Source organism: Lepisosteus oculatus, chromosome 9 (assembly GCF_040954835.1).
Source record: "Lepisosteus oculatus isolate fLepOcu1 chromosome 9, fLepOcu1.hap2, whole genome shotgun sequence".
NCBI lineage: Eukaryota > Metazoa > Chordata > Actinopteri > Semionotiformes > Lepisosteidae > Lepisosteus > Lepisosteus oculatus.
Genome location: NC_090704.1, coordinates 25,989,836 through 26,011,428, shown reverse-complemented (window position 1 = coordinate 26,011,428; position 21,593 = coordinate 25,989,836). Strand labels below are relative to the sequence as shown.

The 21,593-nt window shown below is 37.4% G+C and overlaps 1 pseudogene; it reads right to left on the bottom strand.

The window, feature by feature from the left end:
* LOC138241306 (deoxyribonuclease-2-alpha-like) overlaps positions 1-12,601 on the bottom strand; it is a 73,846-nt pseudogene extending 61,245 nt beyond the window's left edge.
* Positions 12,602-21,593: the final 8,992 nt, after the last annotated feature.

Below are 21,593 nucleotides of genomic sequence, written 5' to 3'. Positions count from 1 at the left end.
TCCAAGTAATGTCGGACCCAGCCTTTCTTCTGAGCTCTGACCAGACTCCAGGAGTCTCCTGTAGTTTTTACTTGAGCTGGAATTTCAGTGGTGCCCAACAGCTTCTGTCTGATACTAAATTAAACTGTGACCTTATGGATGGGAAGTTTTCTACTAGCAACATGTTGGGTTGCAAGCTAGTTCATTTGTCATTAAATACTAGAGTAATGGAAAAACATGTGCTTTTTAATACAAGATGTTCAACAATGATATGGACCTTTTCATCTTTTGTTGAGAGGCTTTCCTTTTTCTTTAAAGAATAGCCACTTGTGAAAGGTTTTCTGTCATTCTCAGGCATTTTTAATTCTATAAAAGGAAGGTTGCTCTCCAGCAGCAATAGCTAAATGAGAGTTTACAGGAAAGGAAGGATTTTGAAAGAGAAATGCAAGACAGAATAAAAAGGCAATATTTTAATGAGATTCTTCAGTCTGGAAAACAGGGTAAGCTTCTAGATCCAATGGTGATACAACTGAGATTTAGTTCACAATTTAATGTGTTTTAGTTTGTTGGCCAGAGGGAATGATGCAGGTTGACAACACCTTCAGGTTTACTACTGATTACAGAACTGTAGAATTTGTTTAAATTATATGGGTAAACAGATAAATAAACCCTAATCAGCATCCTAATTTTATCTATGAATAAATACATGTTTTCTGCCTATTTTGGATGTTAATTGGATTGATCACTTTTTTATGCATGCCATGAGAATTCTAATGCGACAATAATTCTTTTCTCTTGGGTCAGTTCATATTTCACCTGACTCCACTGAAGAGGTGACTACTGATTCCAACTGGTTTCATGAAGTCCCTCTGATCAGTAGGCTGTCTGATGGGTAAGTCCTACATTCTGCAGTTGTGGTATGTTAAGCATCAGTGCGTACAGAAAGTTTTTATTTTAATCATTTTAGTATGGTGATGTGTAAATGTTTAAAGAGGAACTGTTTTCTATTTTGAGCTCACTTCCCCAGCTGCGTTCGTTAAATTGCTTTTTCTCTCTTTGCGAATGCATGAATCAGTCTGTTAACAGTACAGTACATGTGCACATTTTCGTGTTAGCTCATGTGCATTTTTCCAAATCCTAGATATAGTTTACCATAGACTGGCTTTGTTGTAATGACTAGAACATTGACTTTGAATATTGATATTGACAATGACTAGAGCAGCAGTCAAAATACACTAACTGAACCTTCGCAAAAATAAACTGTTGTATTGTACTTATGTATAACTCTGATCATACTGCATTACAACAATAATATATTAGTCATATTAAAACACATTTCTATCATAATAACTAACAACATGTTGTGGCACCGGTATAAAATGTGAAGTTTTGCTGAAGTATTGACAGTGGGAGAAATGTCTGGTCGTTTTAGAATGGATGTTATGTTTCAATCAACAACCACCAGAGGGCAGTAACAACTAAGTAAAACTAAGTCATCAAATGTGTTGGAAACGCATTTTGGGCTTTGTCCTGAATGATGCAGCAGCAACATACAGTTGTATGGAAAAGTTTGGGATCCTCTGGTCAAACTGCGTGTTTCACAGAATCGTTAAATTCTCTAAGGTCTAATCTCTATGAAGTTAACAGGGTACAAACATAAACATGACATATTTCTGCACATTTCAATATAGACTTATTATTTATTTTCTGAATTTAACTGTATTTGTTATGTGTCAATTATGAAGTACCCAGTATGAAACTGGTTAGATACATTGCACCTGACCAAGTAGTTGTTGTTGAAAACACAATGATGTTAACTACCAGTGATCTTTCTTCACATAGGAACACGATTGTACCATACTTGCTAAAGTGTTATGGAACAGTTGCAGTTTGAAGTTAAAGATTTATAATTTCCAATGTCCTATTTTGTTGTGGTGATTTTTATTTTATAAGTCTCTCATATTAAAGTTAAAAACCTAAGCAAGTTTTAGACATCCAGTAGGTAAATTGAAAAAGTACGAACATAATCATTGAAGTAGAAAAACACTTATATATATATATCATTGATGGAAAATATATATATATCTGTATTCAACACTACAGTGTTGGTTCAGGCACATTGTGTAATATGTCGGGTGTTTTAACATTTCTTAAGCAGCTCCAACAATTACAGCTACGCATCAAAGGACAGGACTTCAGACAGGACCAACCGGTCAACTCATGCTACATATCAAAGGGCAAGACGAATACACATGAAGCTATGAAACAAAACAACTTCCTGAGATCATACTGTATATAAGAGCTGGGAAACCCTTGTGGTTCGTCTGTCCTGCTGGGCAGACCCAACGCGCGTTGATGTTATTATTGAGCTCAATAAAACAACTGAATCCACAAAGACTGTGTCCTGCTCCTTGGATGTAGGATTTCCCACAACATCATGGTTAGGAGGCCATCTTTTTTACACAGGAATGTGCTTTAAAATAGATTAATTGTTCTACCACTAGAAAAGATGCCTATATATTGTTAAATAGTCACCATTGTTTAATATTGCAAAATCTAGTTAGTATTTTGGCCATGTAGTAACAATGTCACACATTAATTTTTATCATAATGTTGTTTAGTGAAAGGAAGGTGATTGAGAAGAGTTTATATGGACAGGTAAGGTACACTGCTATCTGTGGAGAAGAACTACCTTCTTCAGAGTCCTGATGCCCAGCAGAATGAGAGAGATGAGGCGAAAGTGACTAAGAAAAGAACAAATGGCAGTAGCCCCCCATCTTTCAAATTAAAGTCTCACTCCTTGGAATCAAGTGTGGGAATGGAAAGAGCAAACAGTGATATTGCTTTTGGGATCTCTAAAGCCAAAATCATTGAAATTGCTGAACAGATAGTCTCTCAGATCGTTGAAAAAACAAAGCGGGATTTCACCCCTGCGGGTAACAATTTACATGAGAGTAACTCAAAAGAGTCATTATTGCTCCCAGAAGCTGCAGAAATCTCCATTTTGGAAAAAAGAAGTCCAAAATCTCAGATTCCCAACAATAGGGTCACTGTTATTGCCAAGGACATTGTAAATTCTGTTTTTGAAAATGTTTTGTTTGCACTGAATTGTATTGAAACAAATAAATATCTGCAAGAATCCAATAAAAATGTTGCTGCTGACTTCCGGTTAGAATGCGGATGGGAAAGGCAGCATAAATACGGATCTCCCAGCAACTTTGTAATAAAGCCCTGAAAAAGTGTTTTTTTTTCTACATTACGTTTGAAAAAATAATAACTATGGCTGAAGGGGCTGTCAGGAGAAGCAGGAGAAAACTAACGACCGTGGAAAATGTCGAAATTGCAACTTCGGACCATAGTCGAAGTAGCTCAACGGACTCTGAACAAGATGGCGCAGACGCCAGTCTTCAGAAAATATTATACGAACTTAGAGACTTCAGATGGGATAATAAAGAGCAGCTTATGGATATTAAACAGGAGCTGAGCAAGGTTAATAAGAGACTGGATAAAGCAGAGGGACGAATCGAAGAAGTGGAAACAAGGGTCTTAACAAGAGAAACTGCGATAAAGAAACTCTTGCAACGACAAATTACTTTAGAAACTAAATTAACAGACCAGCAAGGAAGATGGCGCAGAGAAAACATTTGGATTTACGGAATCCCCGAAGAATCGGAGGGTCGCTGCATGGTCACCTTCCTTGAAAATCTGCTAGGGGGGGAACTTGATTTACCGAAGGACGTGGAACTGGGAATTGAAAGGCCGCATAGAGCGTTAGCGCCGAGACCTAAAGGCCCTGACGCCAAACCGCGCTCCATTGTCGCCACGTTTTTAAGCTACAAGATAAAAGAGTTAGTGTTGCGTAAAGCTTGGCAAAAGAAAGAACTCTTCCACAATAACAAACACTTTTAGGGTGATAATGATTACCCCCCGACAGTACTAAAAAAATGTATGGAATATTCTGAAGTAAAAAAGGAGCTGAAATCGCCGAAAATTAAATTTCAGACTCCATTTCCAGTGAGGTTGCGGGTGTTTTACGAAGACGGCACCTGCCTATACCATTCAGCAGCATCAAGCGACTGTTTACTTGGCAGAAGGCTGGAAGACGGGGTGGTCCTGGGAAAGACCATTCCTCAAAACAGCAATATCAGGAGAAATTACAGAGTTTCAGGAGAAGACCCCCCTCGCAAGATTGAAGAAATTTGATAGTGAGTTGGTCGTGATTTAATAGTTAAGGGTTTTTTAAAAAAAATAAGTTTCCTGCCATGTTTTAAGAGAATTTGTACATGTCGGGACAGATACTTGGTGATTACGACAGATTCTTGGTGACTTTTTATTTTTCTGGTTACACTCCTTTTTTTTTCTCTTTATCATATAAGTTCGGATTTGCCACCGCCCCCTACTTAAGGGCCCTCCTCCAGAGGAGAAGGAGGATTTCCCTAACGGAGAGAAGCCCACATAGGGTTCGTTTGAAAAGAACCGCACAGTTGGAAGAAAGTACTCTGAAAGAGACGGAGATGGATACAGTTTTGTTTAAGATTGTTTGGTTAATGTCTTTGTTTATTGTGTTTTTTGATTGTGGTGCATTATTAGAAAAAAATTATAGGAAGAGGATGTTTAACAATATGAAACATATGTTGTATGGGAGAGATTTTGAAAGTTTTACCATTTACATAAAGTATGTCCAAGCAAGACCTTACAATAGTTACATTTAATGTTAATGGAGTGCTTAACCCTCTTAAGAGGAGTAAGATTTTGTCTAAAATGAAGAAAGGGGCTCATATTGCTTTTTTACAAGAAACACATTTGAGTGTATTGGAACATGAGAAATTAAGGAGAATGGGTTTCTCAAAAATCTATTTCTCCTCATATAAATCTGGCCATAGGAGAGGAGTGGCTATACTGATATCTCAAAAGGTTCAATTTGAGTTGCTTACAGAAGTTAAAGATAAGGAGGGGAGATATGTATTAGTATTGGGAAAAATTGAAGGGGAATTACTAACATTACTTAATGTATATGCTCCACCTGGTAGTGATTTTAATTTTTATTAAAAAATGGTCGATTTGATGGTTAATGCACAAGGGGTACTGATTTGTGGGGATGATTGGAATGTGTGTTTTAACCCCAGGCTTGATTCTACAAATATATCTTCTCAGAGAGATTAGTCACTGTATAAAAAGATTAATGTACTGATGGGGGAAATGGGAATAATACATCTTTGGAGAGATTTCTATCCAAGTGGGTGGGATTACACTCACTATTCCTTCCCTCATTTGGAATATTCAAGGATTGATTATTTTTTTTTATACACAAGAGAGATAGACATAGGATCCAAGATTGTGATATTGGTAGAAGTAATTTTTCAGACCATGCTCCTATGTCATTGTCCATACGATTAAGTAATCGGGAAAATACAACATGGAGGATGAACTCAAGTCTGTTGAACAATCCACAATGTAAAGAACAGATAAAACAAGAAATAAAATGATTTTTGGAGGAGAATGATAATGGGGAAGTGAGACCAGAGATGATATGGGATACATTAAAGGCAGTTATAAGGGGGGAAATTATTGCTCTGAGTAGTCATAAGAAGAAGGTAAAGCAACTACAATTATATCATCTGACTATAAAGTTAAAAGAGTTGGAGAAAAAACATCAAGAAAAACAGGATTCACAAATCATGAAAGAAATAAAGAAACAAAATAGATGTCTTATATACACAGGAAATTGAAAAAAATATATATTTACTTGACAAAAATATTATGAATCAGGGTCAAAATCACTAAAGCTGTTGGCAAGAAAATTAAATAAACAGACCGATAATACAATAGATAAAATAAGGGACCAGAACTGTAAGGGTGTATTATATAAATGGGAAGAAATTCAAAACACTAACACATTTTTACAGAAAATTATATACACAACCCCATTCAGAAAGTGAAGAAAAGATGGATACTTTTCTGGAATCTCAGTTTACCAACTCTTACGGAAGATCCAAATAATATATTAAAAACGACTATAACACGAGAAGAACTGAATTCAGTGATTACGAGCCTCAGAGCTAATAAATCACCTGGAACTCATGGTTTTAATTCAGAATGGTATAAAACCTTCCGAGCTGAATTGATATCAAATCTTCTTTCTGCTTGTAATTCGGTATTAATTGATGGGAAAATGCCCCCATCATGGAGAGAGGCTATCATCTCCGTTATCCCTAAGGAGGGGAAAGATAGATTGGATTGTGGATCGTTCAGACCAATCTCAGTCCTTAATGTGGATTATAAAATGTATACAGCAATACTGGCTAAAAGAATTGAAAAGATTCTCCCTCATTTGATACACTATGATCAAACAGGGTTTATTCAAAATAGACAAACCCATGATAACATTCGACACACATTGCATATCATGAACCATATTCAGCAACATAATTTAGAAGCTTCTTTGATGAGCCTAGATGCTGAGAAAGCTTTTGACTCTGTTAGTTGGAAATACCTTTATGGGGTTTTAGGTAGGTTTGGGTTTTGTGAAAATATTATTAAAGGTATTCAAACTTTATATGATAGACCAACAGCACGAATTAAAATAAATGGTTATTTATCCGATAGAATAACTTTAGAAAGAGGGACTAGACAAGGCTGCCCTTTATCTCCATTGCTTTTTGCTCTATATATAGAGCCACAAGCCCAGTGGATACGACAAAATAACAAAATAAAAGATATAACTACACAAGGTAATGAGCAAAAATATAGCACTGTACGCAGATGACGTTTTATTATATCTGGAGGATCCCACTAGTTCATTTCTAGAAGTAATGAAACTCTTAGATAGCTTTGGCTTGCTGGCAGGCTATAAGTTAAATGTTCAAAAAACACAAATTCTAACTTTTAATTACAACCCTCCTGATTTATTAAAAGGCAAATACCACCTTAAGTGGGACCCAAAGTTCAATGAGATATTTAGGAGTCTATTTACCAAAAGATATTTTGGTATTATAATTGAATCTGTAAAAATGAGTCTACTGCCTCAGTTAGTTACTCTTTCTATTTCAAGCTCTCCCTGTAAAACTCTCTACAAAACAATTTTCAGAATGGGATAAGATGATTTCTAGGTTTATTTGGGAGGGGAGAAAATCTAGAATTAGTTTCAAAATATTGCAACTTTCAAAAGATAAAGGGAGTATGGCTTTACCAATTTTAAAAGATTATTATTATGCATCTCAGGTTAAACCTCTCATTAATTCCTGTAATCCAGAATATCAAGCCAGATGGAAAGATATTGAATTGTCCCTTGTAAATAGCCCCCCAATTCAGGCACTATTAGGTAATAGAAATTTAGACAAAATTACTGAAAAAATATTCAATCCATGGATAAAGTTTCAATTAAGGACATTGAATATGATCACAAAAGAGTATAATTTAGGTGAGGCGATAAAGATACTCAGATGGTGCGCCTATGATACAGAGTTTAAACCAAATAAATTGGATAATAGATTTAAATTTTGGATTACAAAAGGAATAACTGCATTTTGTAATATAATGGATAAGAATCAGCTACAAAGTTTTCAGTTTGTAGCCATTATTTTAATAAGGAGATTTTAAGGGGAGATTTACATATTGTTAATGATGGAGTAGTGAAAATAGTTATAGAAGCCTACAAATCAGAATTAGGCAAAGGTATTAAATCTGGATTATATAAAAGTTTTATGGAAAAGAAATCATATTCTACAGAGAATATATAAGATAAATGGGTGAAAGAAAGTGAAGTTAGAATTTTGAATGAAGAGTGGCATTTATGGAGAGAGTTTTGCTGGAAAAACATTGTTCGATTTTTCGTTACTCCGGGTCAGAAGGCGCACCATACTGAGGAAAACGCTAAGTGTTGGAGACAGTGCGGAAACCAAGGTAATCATTGGCATATATTCTGGAACTGCCCTAAAATAAGGCTTTTCTGGAATGAATTACATGAGGCCCTGGAAACTATATTTGAAAGGAATGTACCCTTTACATTTGAGGCTTTATATTTTGGTAAACTGGATTTTGATTGGAGGGGAACGGATGAATATTTGTTTGGAGTCCTTATATCAGCAGGGAAGAAAGCTATAACAAGAAAGTGGCTTCTCACAGATCTACCAACAATGAATGATTGGATTGAATTAATAAAATAAATATATCTAATGGAAAAAATAACATTTTCACTAAAATTACAAATGAAAAAAATGGTCAAATATTGGTTTAGATGGGTTCAGCACATTAAACCTTTAAGGTCAGATTTTGTTGAGATACAGAATAACTGAAATGTAATAAGATACATTTATATAGTGTACTTCCTTTTCATATTCATAAATGTATACATCTTCCTTCTTTTGAATGTATATAGTTTTGTTAAAAAGTTATATAATTGTAAAAATTAGGGGAACAAACAGGAATTTGTGCCTGCAATGTAAGGCTGAATAATGGATGTTCATATATAAAATGGTTTGGTTTTGTTCTCTAAAAATAAATAAAATAAAAAAAATGTTGCTGCTGCTCTTCAAACTTCTAGAAGCAGCACAGAAACAGGATCCATTGATCATACCTTTGACTTTAGTTCAGTTGCAAAAGGCATTGGAAGGACTATATTTGGAAAGCTCAAATCTTTACTCACCCAGACTGAAGAAGATGTATCTAGTTCCAGTTCTCGTGCTCAAAGCAATGCAAAGAGCTCAAGTGTCTGCTCTTCACCAACAAATTCAGTGTTTTCTGATTCTGTGTCAGATATTTCAGATTTGTGCACCTATACAGTAGAAACTGCTGGAGCCATTTGTGAAGCAATGAAAAAAAAGAGTTAGACCAGGAGATTTATTGCACAACAGTGGCAAAGAAGGCTTCAGATGAAAGCCTTCTGGCTAGAGAGGTTGTTACTTCAGTTTTGGAGTACCTTCTGGACAGAGCATTAAATCAGATGCAGAAAGTGAAGGGTCAGAGAAGATGCTGAGGACCTCCAGCTCTGTATTCCATAGAACAGCAACAAGGATAATAAGTGAAATTATTGAAAAAGCAGCTGCAAAATATATATCTTCTGGACTTGCCCATCTCCCTGAGCAACCAAACAGTACAGCTGATGATGTATGTAAAACACCGGATGCAACAAAACATGCTCAAGAAGCAATGTCCTCAGACTCTTCTTCTCATGTGCAAAACACTGAACTGGCTTCAGATATTGTTGTTGATGTTTAAGAAAGACTACATTACGCTACATGCATTTAGAAGATTTCTTTCTCAACAGACTACAAAGTTAAATGAGAAAGTTGTGATACAGCCCTGTTACCAGGAACATCAGAAATTAAAACTGATACTAGAACAGCTGAGCACCTTAGGACAATGACTGAGGAACTCTTCAAAACTGTGAAGAAGAAACTGAAACACTTTTGGAATCAGAAGAGCCTGTCTTTGTTCAAAGCAAGGAAAGTTTTATCTGCTAAAGAGCAGAGATCAGCAGATTCACTTGAGATGTTTCCTCCTTCAGTCCAGGTTTCACACCTGAGCTTTAGTGAACCACACTTGACTAAGAAAAGCATGTCAGTACCAAACTCGGCACCCCGTAAGCATCTTAGTGAAGATTCAGAACCTTTAGGTGTGTTAATGAACGTTGATTTCTCAAGGCAAAGCAGGACTACTCAGGAAAATCAGGCAAATTTAATCATCTGTGCCAAGGATGTTGGCAGTCAGATATTGCAAACAATCAGGAGTGAAATAAATAGGGATGACAAAGGATGTTGCTCAGGAGCAAAGCAAAACCCTCAGAAGAAACCCTTTAAGCAAGTGAACTGGTGGATTCTGTTTTATCTACATTTGAAAATCTTAAAGTTTCAGATGTGGTCTTAAAGCCAGATTATGAAACAATGCACCTCTCTGGTGAACAATATGGGAAAGACAGGATGTCTAGTGGAGAAGACACTGTCCATAAAGAATACACTAAAAGTAACCGTAGAGAATATTCTGTTCAACGTTTCCCACCCATAAATGTGCCTGGGATGGTGATTGATTCTTATACAGATGACACAGAAGTCATGAGTCAGGACACTCCCTATAGAGTCCTGACTGATGCTTCATCAAAGCTTCAGGATCAACCTACACTACAGCAGAACAAGAAAATGAATTGACATGTAAAAGCAATCAAGTTCCCCGGTCCCGTGTTTGGCGTGTTGCTGGTCTCGTCACTGAGAATATAGCATTTCATACCCATTCCAATAATGTTAACTTGAACATTGAAAAGCTTTCAGCTGAAGAGGCGTCCTGTGCATCTCAAGTACCAGGAGCCACAGCAAAGCACAATCTCCCCCCACTGCAGACAAGGGTTTCAGAAGAGCCTAAGGACCAAGTCAGGACCTCCACAGAGAGTCCTACAATGAGTCCAATTGAAAGGAAAGTGGAACAACTTGTCTCGAGTGGATCTCTGCGTGTATTTTCAGAAGAACTTGTCAAAAATGTTTTCCATTTAATTTTGAAATCAGGAATTACAGTACAATTGGGCACAGCTCACAAATCTAATTCAGATCCAACTTTAACGAGCCGTCTAGTAGTTCAGGATTTATCCCATCCAAAGTCCTCAGAGCTTTCTATGCAGTTGTTGTATTCATTTACTGAGAAATCAGTGAAAAGGCTGTTGAAGCAGTGCCTCAGTTTTCCAGATTCTCCAACTTTTCACACAAATGAGAAAGATGTTTCACTTTTTCAAGAGTGTGATACAAATACGGAATTTAAGTCTTCCCAAAGGATTTCAGAGAAAATGTCTCTGACTGCCAAGGATCACAGACCACAGAAAAGTACTGCACCATCAGTGCCCAGTTCACAGATGTACCATGATGCAATTAATCAGCTTTCCAGCTTGCTTGTAAAGTCTGTCATGGATGTTTTGTCTGCTACGTGTGATTTATCAACGGAGCCTGAAGACAGTGAAAATCAAGTTAAGAAGGAAATCAAATCAAATCATTTAATAGTGTATAAACATTTTAGTTGCTATGAAGTACAAGTTAAAAAATGTAGTGGCTGTATATAAATATACAGTACCTTGATTTTCTATCTGTTGTATCTTTAAAAAGTTTTTGATGTATGTAGACCAAGATAGTGTAGGCCATGACTATGAATGAGAGAATGAGTGAATAAAGCCATATATTCAGTAGCCATAGAGACGCAGCCATTCAAAGTGCGCGGCACAGACATGTACCGGAGGTAATTGGCTACGGCGTTGCGCATCGATGACGCAAAAAAACATCATCAGTACTTGATTGGTTGACCGAAAGGGGCACTCGTGGTCCGTTGGTCGGTCGTAGAAAGATTTACAGTAAATGTCTTTACTGTGCCCGTTTTAGCATCCGTGTCACACCTGAAGAAGGCTCCACGGCCGAAACGTTGTGTTCTCTTTCTTCTTTTTTTCAGCATGGAATAAACCTATTACTTGTTCCTTTGCAGATACAATTCTATTGTTTGTTGTGTTGTCTATGATGTTTTTTCCCCCCCCATTTTCTGTGCCCTTCTGTCTTGTACATTATAAAATGTTACTTACCTTTGCTGTGTCCAAAAGATGAAGGAGCAGGTTTAAATGACTTTGGAGGTTGATCGTTGTATAGAAGATACCCAATGTCCACAGTCTTTTAGGAAGGAATATAAAAAATACCAATACAAAGTTTATATTTGTATTTGTATTGCACAAAAGGCTTCTGAATTATAGGAGAAACCTGTGAAAATAAACAGATTGAAAAGATAATGTACATCCTTACCTCACATTCTGGGAGATGACACAAATAATAAATAAAGGTTTCTTACCTTTTTATAATGTAGGACAAAAAAGGCTGCAAAGTCTGCCCCATTGCACTCTTGGAGTCATTCACCAATTTCTTCCCATATACCCAGCCATTGGTATGGTCATCCATGTAGAGGTATCGCAGACCTCTTCCTTCATCGTGGTCTGGCAGCTTATACAGAATAAACCTGTATGATTCCAAAAACACATAAAAGAGTATCACATCCTGTATACTGCTCTAGAACTGTGACACTGTACAATGTGTCCTGGGTGTTGGACAGTGTTAACTGTTGAGATCACTAGAAAATAAAAAGGGCACTTAAACAATACTAGTGTCTGTTGCCAGTCTGTGGGTGCACTGGTGCTTCTGGGAGATGAACAGAACCTGTGGCAAGAGAAGAAGGGTCAAGCAGCCTTGATCATTTCTAGGTGATGTAGTGGCCTACAAAGCAAAAATAGCTCTTGTTTTTAGGGGTCACCCATGTTTGACATGAGCATTGTGGCAAAACTGGAATAATCTTATGCGATTAGAGCTCATTTTCTGCATTTTAAACCAGCAGAGCTCTGTAGAACTGAACTGCAGCAGTTGACAAAGAGTCAACAGTTGACTAAAAGAAGCGAGGCAAGGCAAGCATCTCACAAACATTACTCTCCTCAAGAATACATTCTGGTGAATCGTTTCAAAACGAACTATTGAAAGGAAAAAAAGACTTAAAATACAATAGTAATTTCTTTATGACAAAAAAATCATAGACGTTGTACCCTGGATTTACAGATGCAGCCATTCAAAGTGCGCGGCACAGGCACGTACCGGGGGTAATTGGCTACGTCATCGCGCATCGTGACGCGAGATGATGCAAAATACCGCGGTACGTGATGGGTTGACCGACGGGCACTCGTGGTGCGTTGATCGGTCGTAGAAAGATTTAAATGTCTTTACTGTGCCAGTTTAAGTATTGAATATTTATATGGAATTTTACCACTGAAGGGAAATCTTAGTAGCTGAGCATAAAAAGAATAGGAGCATACTGTAACGTGTGTGAAGGCCATAAATGGTATTAATTTTGGAACATAAACATACAGTATATGGCTGGTCTCGGTACTAAACAATACACACCAGTATTTTGTTTCTCCCTAAACATTTTAAGCTTCGAAGTCTTTAACTAATGTGATACTGGAGTCAACAAGCATACTTTTAGAATTTGATTAAAAGGGAATATAATATGGAATTGTGTATCTAAAGAAATTAATAAAGATATCATTATATTCATATACCGCAACACAAGAATAGTACACGCTGTACATTGTCCGTTGATAATGTTTCTGTAGTGCTTTTTCAGCACTCTGCATATGACCTTGCTGGTGGCGCTGTGGGTTAGGTTCCTGACTCCCACTCTGATCGAATTTAAGTAATTTTAATAACAATGAATAGTCACCTATGCGTTACAATATAAACATTTATATTGATTTAAATCACGTTTTGATTTAAATCGCAAACGCGGGTTTAAATACATGTTTTTTGATTCATAATCAGACAAATGCAACATAAATTGATATCTTTATCTTCTAAGTATCTTAATAAAATAGCGTAGCTTTCTCCCCGTTTAGATTTATTTTTTCTTGGGATCAAATGTGGAAAGATTATATTGTAACCATTTTTATTTTTTAAATACATTTTAGAAAAGTGTATTCTATACTAAAAAGCTGTACACCACCTCCTATAAAGATACATATTGTAATACTTTCGGGTTCGGATAGGACAGACACAAGAACTCAGACTTGCGGAGTCAAAGCAAGTTAAAGCCTTGATTTTATATATCACCTTTAAAAGTGGCATCTCAAAGCAAAGTAAATACCCAACACTGATTGTACCCATCTGTCCCCATTGTACCCAGAGAGCACAGCCAGGACAGACAGGCAAATAAGATACACTCCACAGACATTCACAACAGCGAAATATCATAAAACGTTTGCACATGTAGTTTAATTATTATTTGTTTTTCAGGAAGTTAAAAAAACACTTGAATTACTTATCCAGTCTCTCGAAATAAAATTATTTTTCAAGCAATGCAACTAACGTCAGGCAACGTGTTTTTTTTAATCCAACATTGACAGCCACATCTTAAATCTTGTCAGTCAGTTCTTTTTTCTCTATTTGAATTGTGGCGATTCAAACAACCTGGGATAACAAGTGGTCTCAAAGTCACCTAGCTCACAGAGCTTCAACAACAGATGACAATTCCCTTAGTCCTTCCTTAGTCTTCCTGAAATTGTCAGATTATGAGTGAATAAAAGCATTTTATTAAAAACGTTTTAATCGCGTATCTAAGGAACTAGCAGTATAACCTTGTTCATGCACAAACAGTGGCATGTGACATTATTAATTTGGGTGTCTCCTCTTGCCAGAAAGCTCTAAATTGCATTTTGAGTGCGGTTTTTGACTTTTTTTAAATTGCAACCCATAAATAAAGCTGATACTGTTTAGATTTTTAATTATTTTTAACTGTATTACAGCAGCACAATGCACAATGCAACGTAAATCGCTATCTTTGTCTTCTGCGTAATAATGTTCACCTCTCTGTCCAGCAAATTAACAATAGTAATAATAATGAACTTTATTGTATATGGCGCCTTTAAAGGTGGCTCCTCAAAGCGCTTTACAGGATAAAAACAATAACAACAATAGTGTCAGGCTGGGCAAACGATTTTTTTATAGAAATACAAAATGAGATATAATGATGTGTTCTGGTTTAGACATTAACGAGTACAACCCCCCTCTCTGCGGGAGTGCTGGCTGTGACGAATTAAACCGGTTTCACAGTAGAAGGGGGCAAGATTTCCAGCGAAAGACACCTCCCCCCCTCCAAAAGTACAGTACTTACTAGTTAAGAAAGCTAGGCTCCTCAATGAAATCGCTTTAACATGCTAATACGTTGGTGTAACAGTCCGGGCGTGGCAAGCTTGTAATGTCAACCCGACATTTACGGCGAAAGGAACCCTTCTTTCATTGGAAGACAATGAACATATTCTAGCCCTAAATGAATTAATAGCAAATATGATTTACATAAAAGACATTTTTCCAAGAAAGTTTAGCCTTTGTCACTAATGAAACCACTAAATAAAGACATAAATATAGAAATCTTAAGATTTTTAAAATACATGACTTTGCTAAACTAATTTAAAAATAAAAACGATTACAAAGGCCAGCGGAGAGAGACAACAGGGGAGGGATGATGGTTTTACATAAGGGGCGGGGCTATGGAAATTAGTTCTGTTTGGGAATGTGGAGTTACATGTTCTGGCTGTTTGTGAATTATCGTTATTGAGTATAGAGTGTTGATGTATTGATTTTGTGTAATGCTGTATGTTGAAAATTGGATTTTGTTTATGATAAAGAGGATAAACTGGGATGGGAGGAGGGTTTAGTTTTGCATAAGGGGCAGGCTATGCTAATTGTAGGAATTTGAGAGTTTTTGGTTTGTATTACAAATAATTCGTACTAGATATTGAGATTTGTTGTTGTTTTGTTGAGATTTAACTCCGCAAATCTGAGTTCTTGTGTCCGTCCTATCTGAGCCCGAAAGTATTACAATATGTATCTTTATAGCAGGTGGTGTACAGCTTTTTAGTATAGATTACACTTTTCTAAAATGTATTTAAAAAATAAAATGATTACAATCTAATCTTTCCACGTTTGATCCCAAGATCCCAAGAAAAATAAATCTAAACAGAGAGAAAGCTATGCTGAAAGTTTATTAAGATACTTAGAAGACAAAGATATCAATTTATGTGGGTAGCTGCGTCAGCATGCGTAGGCTGCAAAGGAACAAGTAATAGGTTTATTCCATGCTGAAAAAAAGAAGAAAGAGAACACAACGTTTCGGCCATGGAGCCTTCTTCAGGTGTGAGAGAGACAGGGCAGTAGGCAAAGGTAAAGTAGCGGGAGAACAAAGGTTGAGAGGGAGGAGGAGTGAGAGGCGGGAGCAGGGGACAGAAAGAGAGGCCAATCAAGAGGTGTGAAGTCAGAATGGGTGCAGAGAGGTGTGAAATGAAACTTCCAATGAATGGAGAAAATTTAAAAGAACAGTAATCTGTCGTTAAGGGAAGGGAGAATGTGTGATCCTAGCTGCAGAATAATTTTAGTTTCGGTGGTCTTTCTGATGTATGAGTTCGGAAAACCGTCTTTGAGAACACAGACGGAGAGATTAGAGTGGTCGTGGCCGTCAGAGGTGAAATGAGAAACAATGGGCTTGGAGAGATCTTTAATCTTCACAGCCCTGACGTGTTCTCTGAAGCGGTCTCCGAGTCTCCTTCCTGTTTCCCCAATGTAGATGGCTGGGCATTTACTGCAAGAGATACAGTAAATAAGGTTGCTGGAGGTACAAGATGCTGTCTGGGTGATCCGGAATTGTCCTGAGGGGCCTTGAATGAGTGTGGTGGTGGCTGTGTACTTGCAGGTGGTACAGCGAGCTCTTTTGCAAGGGAAAGTGCCTGGTGTGGATGGTTGCTGAGGGCGGTCAAGGGAGCTGTGGACAAGGAGGTTACGCAGATTAGGTGGTCGGCGATATGAGATGATAGGGCTATCAGAAAAGAGGGCCCCAATGGAGGGATCATCCTGTAGGATGGAAAAGTTCTGGTTAATGGTCCTGGGGATAGGAAGTGTGTTAGGGTGGTAAGGAAGCACCAAAGGAATGCGGTTGTTACGGCGGGAGTTCCTGATCGGGTTGATGGTCCGGGGGGTGTTTTTGGCTCGGGCAAGGGCCCTGTCAATCACACTGCTGGGGTATCCTCTGTTGATGAAAAAGGAGTACATTTCGAGGGCTTGGTTTTCGAAGTCGATGTCGTCGCTGCATAATCGTCGTAACCTAAGGAACTGTGAAAAAGGAAGAGAGTTTTTAGTGTGGTTGGGGTGAAATGAGCTGTACAGGAGGTAGCTGTGTGAATCCGTGGGTTTGTAATAAACTGAAGTGGACAGTCGGGGGTAGTTGATAGACAAGTGGATGTCTAGAAACGGAAGAGTGGTGGAAGAAATGTTAACCGTATATTTGAGGGACGGGTGGAAGTTGGTGAAATGGTGCAGGAAGAATTCAAGCTGATCGTTGGAGCATGTGGCGGCACCGACGCAGTCATCGATATATCGTTTGTAGAGGTCAGGGACATAGCCAGTGTAGGAAGCGAAGAAGCGTTCTTCTACCCAGCCGACAAAAATGTTGGCATAGCTGGGTCCCATTCTGGTGCCCATGGCAACTCCACTGACCTGTTGGTAAAAAAGATTATTGAAAGAGAATGCGTTCAGTGTGAGGACCAGTTCTGCAAATGTTGCATTTGTCTGATTGTGAATCAAAAAACAAATAAATTTAAACCCTCGTTTGCGATTTAAATCAGTATAAATGTTTATATTGTAACGCATAGGTGACTATTCATTGTTTATTAAAATGACTTAAATTCGATCATGTTGTGATATTTAGAAATATAAAAGTCAATTAATTGTCCATAATATTGCTATTCTATTTTTTCAAAGAAATGTCGCAATACACGTATATAATCATATCGTTACATCAGAAATTGAGAACAGTTCTTCTGAGGAACTGAAAAGAGACTCCCATCTTGAAAACAGTTCTGAAATCAAACCACTCAGTGTCCCTGTAGAACCGTTGAATATTGAACCGGTTTCCTCAGTTGGGCTCCAGGAAATTTCTATGGCTAAATCAACAGAATCACTTAATATGACTTTAGTGTGTACTGAGACTGTGGAAAACATCATAACACAGCTGCTATTGCAGATATACCCTACTTTGATAAAAGAGGAAACTTCTACTGAAATCCCAGGGAAGATGTCTGTGTCTTTGCTGAGTCAGATAGCTGTGGACCTCTTTGACAGTGTGTTGCAGGACTTGTCCGAAAACCAGGAGATAACAGTTGTGAAACAGGATAATGATGTGTTTCATGAACCACACAAGATTCAGCAGGTTGCTAGCTCTGTTCACAATGAATTGCTGTGCCAAACTGGATCCCAACAGGTTCTACAGAAAGCTGTAGCCACCAGAAATGAGACAGTGGTCAAAACCATAATCAGTTCTATGGTGACCAACATTTCCAAGCTGACACATTCAGCTTCCCGATGTTCATCCCTTTCACCAGAGACCAGTATTAGCAGAGAAGCAAGTGAGATCGTTGATGAGGTGAGGGGTGATATTAACATAACTAGTGAGCACAACAAAGAGGCAATACCCAGTCCTCAGTTTTCTGAAGTTTCTCTTGTTTCTTCTGAAATAGTACATGGAATCACACATAATCTGCTAAAGGAAATTCAGCTAAACTGTTCCAGCCAGTACTCCTCAAGCTGCCATTGATATGGAAACCCGGAGCACTGAGCAGCTCATGTGCACCAAAATGGACCAGTTAGAACCTTCACCTGTTATTTGTCGAACAGTCAGAAGTAAAAAACAACAGTCTTCTATGACAAAGTTTCCAAAAGGCTTTTCTCCAACAGTCCCAAGTGGTTTTGAAAACAGTTTCCAGCCAGAAGACACTATGGATAAGCCCTGCTCATCACGTTCCCTAGGAGAAGCTGTTGGTGTGACACCTTGTTAGCTTCTGAGACACGAGAGAAGCCTGGAGATTATCTGGTTCAAAGAGTCCAGTATCTAGAAGGAGTACAGCAGTGTAAGGCTTTAGGGAAGAAAAGCTCCTCTAGGCCAGACTGTATTAAAACACGACTTCTGGAGTCCTCTTAGCATGATGTGGTTGATGAGGTATGACCAACAGTTCCAAACCTGTAAAAATTTCTCTTATGAAAGTAGGATGGACCTGTTCTGTACCTAATTAACAGACATTTGTGTAGAAGGTACTGGAAAATGAAACTTTTATTTTGTAAATATGATGATAGTTATGTTGTGCATTTTCCTTTACAATAAAACTACAAATCCAGATTTGTTTTCCCTAACACTGTGTAACATCTCAGAAATATCCCTACTGTCAGTTCATAGCATACGTTCTAAACTCACGTGTCTGTGGATGTCAGCTTTATCACTTTCTTATTCAATTAGTACAAGAGCAATCAGGTGAGTTAATGCTACTATAGAGAGACTTGCTCAAAGTATTGTCTACATTTCCAAACTGATGTCTGCATCATAAAAAAAACTGAGATGCATTATTTTCTATACATGCAATTGTAAACATTCACATTGGTTTATTATTTTATATTTCATTGTCTGCCTTTATTCTAGTGTTAACGTCAGTGCTAAAAACATATACACACCCCATAATCCTTATCTTCTTTTCAGTAAGAGAAGTGTTACTTGTTTTGATTTACACTGAACAATCATTGAACTGTAACTTTTTGTTTTTTTGTGACAGGAGTTGCCCGGACACTCATCTTGGTATGTGTACAATCCCAGCCTTAATAAGGACAAAAATCTCAGTCCAGCCCAAAGCAAGAGTGGTCTGCGCATTGACATAGCAAAACATTACAGGACCCCAATGCAACTGACCAAAACTCTAAGAGCGAAGGGCTTCTCTCTCACAGCAACATCCCCTTTGCAGTTAATATGCCGGATGAAGATGTGAATGTGAGCCAGAAAGTCAAGAAACATCCTTTGAAAAAGTTTGGCTCCATGATAAAGCATAAGATCATGGGTAATAGGTCAAAAGACGTCAGAATTCAGAATGAAACAAATCCATCTTTGGAAAAGTTAAGAGCCCAGGGAACATCCAGTGGACGTGGGAGCTGTGAAAGCTTTGGACCATTTCAAGTGCCTGATGAGTACAACAAGCCTCAAAAACACAAGGTATGGATTAGTTACCCAAACTTTAATTATTAATTAATTTGGGCATTATTGTATTTTTAATATTAGCACTACAGAAATTATTTGAATAGAATGCTCATTTGTACATCAAATAACATTCTAGAAGACATTCCTATTAATTGCAATCAACAAGAATAGCAACTGCTACTGTATGGTGGCCAATGCTGAATGTTCTGTATGAATAATGACTACAAATTTATCAAGATCAATACAGTACGTAACAGTTCAAGTATAATAGCTGTGGAAGAAATATTCCTAAATTGTTTTCTTTGTGTGCTCATAGTTCTTCAAAAAAAGCTTTTAGTTTGGACAGATTCAGTAGGAATAAGCCTCAGAACACTCCATATGGTGAGTATTTAGTTTGTGACTGTGATTTTATTTTGTGTAGCACATTAGTGACAAGTGTGGTTCAGAATTAGACATTGGATGGAATTTATGTAGAATGGGGGAATTCATCCTAAATTTAGAATCCTTTAAAAAACAAACTGATTTGTATACAAATTGGCCTTAGTGTTCTGCAAACGGCAAGTTTTGACTCTGCTACCTCCATAGGAATGGTGAGGCAGAACTCTAAACTCCACTCTGATCAAGTGGTCAACTGTGCACCTCTACTCTTCCCTGATCTCTCTTCTTCTAAATAGTCCATTGTCCACTGCATCAATCTTTGGCAGTCCTCTTCAACAGTACTCTATTTTCTCAATTTTCAGTGCCCTCCCTCATTCCCTTCTACAGTATCTCTCGGTATAGTAAATATGACTAAATGTGACTTATATGATAGATATAAGATATAAGCTAATACGTCTTCCTTCTTTTACAAGTAAAGTTATGAAAACCACTTTAGAACTAAACAACAGGATCGCTCATATGAAAATAAGACCCTAGCAGTAGTCAATATGGTTTTAGAAAAGGTCATTCTTCCTTTACCATCTTGTTAAAATTCTTCAAACAAGTGACAGCAGTAAACACACAGAACGTACAAAATGATATGATTAGATTTTAAAGATGCTTTTGATAATGTTCTTCTTAAATTAAAGGCAATAGGCATTTAGGGAAATTCATGTATTGAACTGGTTAAGGGACAGGTAATAGTACAGATCAGGGGTGAATAGTCCAATAGAAGATGACAGGAATAATAGTTATGAATGTGATTGAAATGACTGAAAAACAGTTGTCTAATAGCCAAATTACCACACACCTTTAATCAAATAGCTTCTTATTGAATAAACCTGACATTAAGATGCCTCTGGGTAGAACTGTATCCAAAGTCTATCTTACCTGCTGCCATGGAATAAAGAAACTGGAACAGTGACATGTCAAACCACTCTGTGTTTCCAGGGATCCCTGTAATTCCAAACTCCAGGAAGATGCCAAAAAAAACATCGTTGCTGTCGAAGATGTCGACTGCTTTATCCAGAGCCTTCCTGTAATAATCCATCTGCCACCATCAAACATGTTTCACATGGAGGGGAAACTCCTTGCAATGAAAACTCAAAAAAGGAGTTCTAATGATGGGAACCTCATTTGCCTAGCTGATCTACTGTTTCTGAAATAAAAATAATCGCATTCATGTTTTTGTATAATGTTGTGTTATTCAAATAGGTGAGCACACTACCACATGCATGACCAGACACTTTTCAACTAAATCACAAAATGGTTTGTTAGTTGTCTGTAAATATCTTATTGGTGTACTATACCATTAAAAAAATAAAACAGTCTTAGCCTTCATAATTCTATTCATAGTTATAGCAAGACCTGATTTACTGTAAGTATTCAAAATCCTCAAAGCTACTGACCTACAGTAGTGCACTTCATAAGATTTAGTAGTGCAGCACGAACTAGGGGAAACTATTTGGATTTAAAAAATATAAGAGGTTTAAATCTACCAAACAGGGAAATGCATATTTTTATTCAAAGGGTTTGGGGCCTGGAACAAACATCCCAACTATGATGTGGACGCTGATATCCTGACGTCCCTGAAGAAAGGGTTAGATTAGATACATGAATGAATTGGCTACTGAAAAACC